General features: G+C 41.5%; 1 non-coding gene across 1 annotated transcript; it reads left to right on the top strand.

Moving 5' to 3' along the window:
• Nucleotides 1-1869: 1869 nt before the first annotated feature.
• LOC144235137 (U6 spliceosomal RNA) lies at nt 1870-1975 on the top strand. The gene has a single exon (XR_013336151.1). It is a non-coding gene; the product is annotated as a U6 spliceosomal RNA (small nuclear RNA).
• The last annotated feature ends 5173 nt before the right edge of the window (nt 1976-7148 follow it).

Genomic DNA, 7148 nt, shown 5'->3' with positions numbered 1-7148 from the left:
CCATTGAAACTTTTTCAATTAATTTTATGAAGTCATTAAAACTTACTTGCTTTTTCCAACAGATGTGCAGTGACACCTCTGTCAGCGGACTTTTGCCAAACATAAAAGTGACAAAATTTTTCCCTGAGGGACCAACGCTACAGAGGAACAGTTCCAAGTTGTATCCCTCAATGCAAAATCAGGTACACATCACACACTATCAAAAAGACTTAGAAAACTAACTGCAAAGTGTATAATAAATATTAGTTGGGGGTTGAGATTTTTCTCCTATTTACAGGCTAACAAGTTAGCCTGTTACCATTTCCTGGATGCCAGCAGCCATCTGCATATTTGTGTGGGTTCCCCACTCCCCGAATCCCACATGGGTCATGCAGAGGAGCCCGGATAGATTCGCTGTGTACATAACGTACTTTTGCGTTGCAGCTGAGGAAAAGCGGCCCTGGGGAGTTCACATCTTTTAAAGCAAGCCCATCATTTGTTCAGAAGGAGCTGTCGCCTCATCCCTCAAGGCAGTTCCCTACAAACGAAGCCCTGAGAAGTGGCGCTGGTAAAGGGCAGTCTGGGTCTTGCATTCCAGACACGTCAAACAAGCACAAACAGTGGTGGTGTGGGCTGTGACAGATAGTACCTTCCAGCAATAGTGTGCCCGGACAGAAAAGGGGCTATCTATCCTTCCACGTGAAGTGGACAATGAGAGGTACGCCCAAAGTTTTGCTCCTATGAATAGTTTCCTTCACTACTGTCTTTTAGGGGCTAGAATGCACCCACTTTTCAGTTGGTACCAGCAAACTGTGTATAAACCAGGCCTGTGCTTTACCTGATAACCAGTCATAGAGAACTCTCTGGGAAGTCGTAACTGTGGGTGAAGGGAGAAGTAAATCAGTGGGAGCAAGTGCCATGGGAGTTTAAAACCCCTCTTCATGCAGTTTGCTTGTGCCTCCTGAGCAGCTTGGACTCACTCGTGTTTATATAGCGCTACCATTTTCTTCTTTCTTTTTTTTAACATTTATTTTTTTTAATTTTTTTTAATGTTTTATTTATTCCTAGGAGAGAGAGAGACAGTGTGAGCAGGGGAGGGTCAGAGAGAGAGGGAGTCACAGACTGAAACAGGCTCCAGGCTCTGAGCTGGCAGTCAGCACAGAGCCCGACGCGGGGCTCGAACCCACGAACCACGAGATCATGACCTAAGCGAAAGTCGGACGCTTAACCGACTAAGCCACCCAGGTGCCCCTTTTAACGTTTATTTTTAAGAGAGACAGAGACAGAACGCTAGCAGGAGAGGAGCAGAGAGAGAGAGGCAGACACAGAATCCAAAGCAGGTTCTAGGCTCTGAGCTGTCGGCACAGAGCCCAACGCGGGACTTGAACTCATGAGCCCTGAGATCATGACCTGAGCCAAAGTGGGACGCTTAACTGACTGAGCCGCCCAGGCGCCCCTAGCGCTACCCTTTTCTAATGGAATAGGGTTGTCACATCCAATTTTATGTTTCCATGGATCAGATGACACTCACTTCCTAATGGTCATTACAAGTGGCACACCTCACTCTCCTTTCACCTTCCAGATTTCCTGCCCATGCTTTCCACTGAGTGAACCTACCCAGAAGTTGGAGGGCAAGGAAACCCATTGACGCTGTCCCTTCCCATGGCACAGAGCAGGTGGAGAGGGTGGAGTGAATCAGCAAGGACAAATGGAAGATATCTAGCGCAGCCCATAAATGGCGTTGATGTCACTAGTGTGATTTTCTAAAACATTAAGCCGTTCTTGGTAAAGTTCCAAACAAAACAACACATACTCCTTTCAATTTACACAGTAGTTCCATTCCTGGAAAATTCCAGGATATTAAAACCATGAAAAAAAGACTTTGAGTTATGCTCACTTCAGCAGCAATATACTAGAATTGGCATTATACAGAGAAGACAAGCATAGCCCCTGCACTAGAATGACATGCAAATTTGTAAAAGCATTCCATACTTAAAAAAAATACATTTTAGAAAGAGAAAATGTAAAACAAGGTCAGGTTTAGGTTCAGATAATGACAAATGAGTTTTTCATATACACGAACGTCTAAGGGGACATTTGAAAATTATGTAAGATGTAGGAAAATTCATCCTTGTAAGAAAGTCACGTGTACTGAATGACATATGACATTCTTGGCTTCTGTCCAACTAACCGCCGGGAGATCCCGGCCAGGCGATTCGTGTCGGTCACAGCAACAAGCCAAGGAGCCCCACGTGTTTTTGAAGTAGACCCTTGGGTGACACTGCCCCTCGTGAGGCCCACTCTCTTAAGGTGAAACATTCATCCTTGCAGAATCTGAGGCTGATACCTCATTCACGTAGCATCTGCAGGCAACACTCAACGGAAGAAATGACTTCTCAAATTATGGATTCTCGTTCAGTCCAACATACACAAGTCTCTGACCCAGTTACCAAACACTTGCTTCCATTGCTGGTGATGTACAATTATGAATTTGAATTTTAAGATTTCATATAAATACAAAGTAAGAAAATAACTGAATATGAAGCTCAAATTTTGCATGGAGCCAGATAAAGGCTATAAATAACCACATTTAATGTCATTTGATATTAAACTTGAACATTTTTCTACTTGTTTTCAAGTTTATTTTGAGTGAGAGAGAGAGAGCACAAGCAGGGGAGGGGTAGAGAGAGAGAATCCCGAGCGCTGATGGCACAGAGCCATTTGTGTGACCTGATCTCATGAATGGTGAGATCATGGCCTGAGCTGAAACCAAGGGTCGGACTGACTGAGTCACCCAGGCGCCCCACGTTTTTCTACTTTTAACTAATATATATTAAGTAATACATCCACATTATATAAAAATACAGAAATATCTAGGGGTGCCTGATCTCATGGTTTACAAGATGAACCCAGTGTCAGTCTCCTTGCTGATGGCATGGAGCCTGCTTGGGATTCTCTCTCTCTCCCTCTCTCTCTGCTCCTCCCAACTCGCAGGAATTCATGTGAATGCTCTCTCTCTCTCTCTCAGAATAAATAAACTTAAAAAAATACAAAATATATAAATAAAAATAAAAGCATTAAATTCTGTAGTAGGCAGAAAGGCCCCCTCAAAGATGTCCACGACCGAGTCCCAGGAAACTGTAAATGTTACCATAAAAGGGACTTTGCAGATGTGACTAAATTAAGGATCTTGAGGTGGGTAGATTGTCCTGGATTACCAAGTGGGCCCAATGTCCCCACGAGTGTCCTTATAAAAGGGAAGCAGGAGGGTCAGAAGACAGAGAAGGTGATGTGATAATAAGCATATATTGGAGTGATGCAACCAGAAGCAAGGAATGCAAGCAGCCTCAAGAAACTGAAAGATGTAAGCAATGGATTCATTCCTAGAGCTTCCAAAAGGAATCGGCCCTGCAGACACCTCGGTGTTAGTCCCACAAGCCTCTTTATACTTCTGACCTACAAAACTGTAAGAGAAGAAATTTGTGTTTTAGGCAATGAATGTGTGGTAATTTGTTGCAACAACAATAGGAAACTCACAAACACTCACCACTCCCAATCCCCACCTTGTTAGCACCCTGGTACCTGTACTGCTTCCAGATCTTTTACTGTCCCATTATATGCGTGTATGTGTGTGTACTTCTTGCAAAAATGGATCACAGTTGGATCACGTGCTATTTTATAACCTGCTTTAAAATTTGTTTAATGTTTTACTTATTTTTGAGAGAAAGACAAACAGAGAGAGACAGAGTACAAGTGGGGAAGGGGCAGGGAGACACGGAGACACAGAATTGGAAGCAGGCTCAAGGACCTGAACTGTCAACACAGAGCCCGATGTGGGGCTTAAACTCGTGAACCGTGAGATCATGACTTGAGCCAAAGTTGGACACAACCGACTGAGCCACCCAGGTGCCCCATAACCTGCTTTTTTTTTTTTTAAGTCTACAAACTCCATGTGTCCATTTCATCAAATATCTAAGCTATAATAAAAATTTCCCAAAGGACACAAAAATGCCCTTAACAGTTGTTTGATTCATATCAGAATCTGTTCGAGGGCCACACATAGCATATGATTATTAGGTCCTTTTGAAGGATGGTTGAAGAGATGGTTCCATAGTTGCTCTCAAGAATGTGCCGCCTTCTGGTTCATTTAGTTACTATCTCTGGTGCTATTTAGTTTGTTCTTTTAACTCCTGTATTTGCTGTAACATTTTTACTAAACATTTTTGGCTGGAATCCTCTATAGGTGATGGGTATTCTTATTGAATCGCATCAGAAAACACATAATCCATTAATCCATTAATGATGTCAAGACTGACCAGTGGATTAAGGTGACGACTGCCCAATCCCTCTATTTTACAGTTATGTTTTTGCCCTGAAACTAGGAAGTGATCCTTGTTATTTTTGCATTTTAAAATGCCTCCGGCTGACTCAGTCGTTAGAGCACGTGACTCTTGATGTCAGAGTTGTGAGTTCAGTCCCCACGTTGGGTGTAGACATTACTCAAAAATAAGATCTTAAAAAACAAACAAACCCAGTTTCCATTTACCATTTTAACATCTGTTGATACGGTGTTATAATGATAATTATCATGGTAATTTCATTCAGGTTTGTGATGTTTTTCAAAATCTATCATCTCTTCTACATTTACTACTAATTAGCATTCACCTGTGAAATAAAGCTTTCCCTCATCTATGGGGAAATTTGGTTACCTGAAATATAAATTCTACTGGAAAGGCAGGCTAAAGTGCTTAATTTTTTTTTGCCATTAATTATCAATTTTCATAGTAAGTAGTTGATTTAATAGCTTCCTCAAATGATGATAAATAAAAAATTTCAGATTTTCTAGAGAAAATTGAACATCATTATTAAATCATGAGTTTTCATAGAGTCCATCTGTTTGAATTCATTACCACCATTAGTCTTTCTAAGACTCTAAATGTCATGACCATGGCCAGTGGAACAGAACCCCAGTGATCTTTAAGAACTTTATTGATTTCTAGCACAACAAAAAAATCCCTATTTCCTCGTATTCTCCCTGTTCCAGCCTTGGAGTAAGCTATTTCTCCAAAAGGTCCAGCTGCCTTTTAATGAGGAATGGTTTTCAGAGGCCACAACTTGAGTACTACACGTATTCATTATTACTGGGGTGACATTGCTTTTAGGCCATTTCAATGCACAGAGGTGGAAAATTTACATATCAAGGCAGACAGACTGTGGATGGCCCCTATGATCCCTGCCTCCTGATGTTCCTGCTGCCGGTGTGCTCCCCCTCCTGAATGTGGGAGGAACCATGACTTGCTTGTAGTCAGCAGTGTATGGCAAAGATGACAGCGTGCACATGACACATATACGTGATTAGGTGTGTATGACTAATGTCAGTTTCACAAGGAGACGATCTCCCTTGCTGGGTGTAAAGAAGCCAGCTGCCAGGCAACGGCCACTTGGCAAAGAACTGAGGGCAGCCTTGGGTTGACAGCCAGCAAGACGCTGAGCCCCTCAGTCCAGCAGCCTGCAAGGAAGGAAAAACTGCCCAGAACCACCGAGTCTGGGAGCAGATGCTAGCACAGCCTTGACTGATGCCTTGATTGAGCCTTTGCGAGTCCCAATGGCGCAGCATTTAGCTAAGCCATGCCCAGAATTCCGACTCACAGAAAGTGTGAGATAATAAATGTAACTTGTATTAAGCGTCTAACCTTGTGGTAATATCATGTAGCAATAGATAACTAATACGCTATTTAATCATGGGCTTATATAAAATTTTTAATCCAATTTTCACACCACAGTGTTTTTCTTAATTCCTTGTATTTTATTCTAATATTCTTACAAATAAAGAGACTATTGGTCCTATCCCCTGAAGGACCACACACCAAATGGTGAACAAAAAACTGAAAATGAGGGATCTCTTCTCCTTTCTATTTTTCCATCCTTTCTCTCTTTGAAGGCAAACATTTTTCGTTCATATTTTCTCATTTATAGCCTTGCTCATTTGAGTAAACTAAGTCTATGAAATCACTTTATAGTAATTCCTTTAAATGTTGAAAAGTATAATATTTTGTATTAATATAGTACTTCATGGTTTTTTTATACTTTATTTTTATTTACTTATTTAATGTTTATTTTTGAGAGAAAGGGAGAGAGACAGACAGAGCGCTAGTGGGGGAGGGGCAGAGAGAGAGGGAGACACAGAATCTGAAAGTCTCCAGTCTCTGAGCTGTCAACATAGAACCTGACGTGGGGCTTGAACTCACGAAACATGAGATCATGACCTGAGCCGAAGTCAGAGACTTAACTGACTGAGCCACCCAGGTACCCCGTAGTACTTCATGGTTTAAAACTAATTTTTTCGGGGCGCCTGGGTGGCTTAGTTGGTTAAGCGTCCGACTTTCGCTTAGGTCATGATCTCGCGGTTTGTGGGTTCGAGCCCCGCGTCGGGCTCTGTGCTGACTGCCAGCTCGGAGCCTGGAGCCTGTTTCAGTCTGTGACTCCCTCTCTCTCTGACCCTCCCCTGCTCACGCTGTCTCTCTCTGTCTCCTAGAAATAAATAAAACATTAAAAATTTAAAAAAAAAAACTAATTTTTTCTTGTAAAAGTTTCTCTAATAAATTTTGGAATGGCAGTCAATTAACAGAAGTTTAGGCAAAATTATCGTACAAATTATTTGCTTCTTACTAACAATGCTTATTTAACGCAAACAAAGCACATCTATGCTTTTAGAATGTTTTTTGAAAACAATGCAGTTTGATTCTTCATATTTTTTAATGTTTATTTATTTATGAGAGAGCGAGGGTGTGTGACTGTGCATGCACGTGTGAGTAGCAGAGGGGCAAAGAGAGAGAGACAGAGAGACAGATAATTCGAAGCAGCTCTGAGCTGTCTGCACAGATTCCAACGTGGGACTCAAACTGATGAACCTTGAGATCGTGACCTGAGCCAAAGTCAGACGTTTAACCAACTGAGCCACCCAGGCGCCCCTGATTATTCATATTTTTCAGAAACGTGTGAAATAGAATTCAAAGTCCAAGCTCTGAACAACCACTTATGATGAACAAATATGTCCCTAATGTAAGCCAATCACTTTCTTCTTTGAATATTTAGTAACATATATTTAATTTTTAAAATTATACAAGTAAATCTATATTTCTATTATTTCTGATAAAAAGTTAAATGTT

This window comes from Crocuta crocuta, unplaced genomic scaffold (genome assembly GCF_008692635.1).
Source record: "Crocuta crocuta isolate KB4526 unplaced genomic scaffold, BGI_CrCroc_1.0 scaffold1121, whole genome shotgun sequence".
NCBI lineage: Eukaryota > Metazoa > Chordata > Mammalia > Carnivora > Hyaenidae > Crocuta > Crocuta crocuta.
This window is presented reverse-complemented; position numbering and strand designations above follow the sequence as displayed.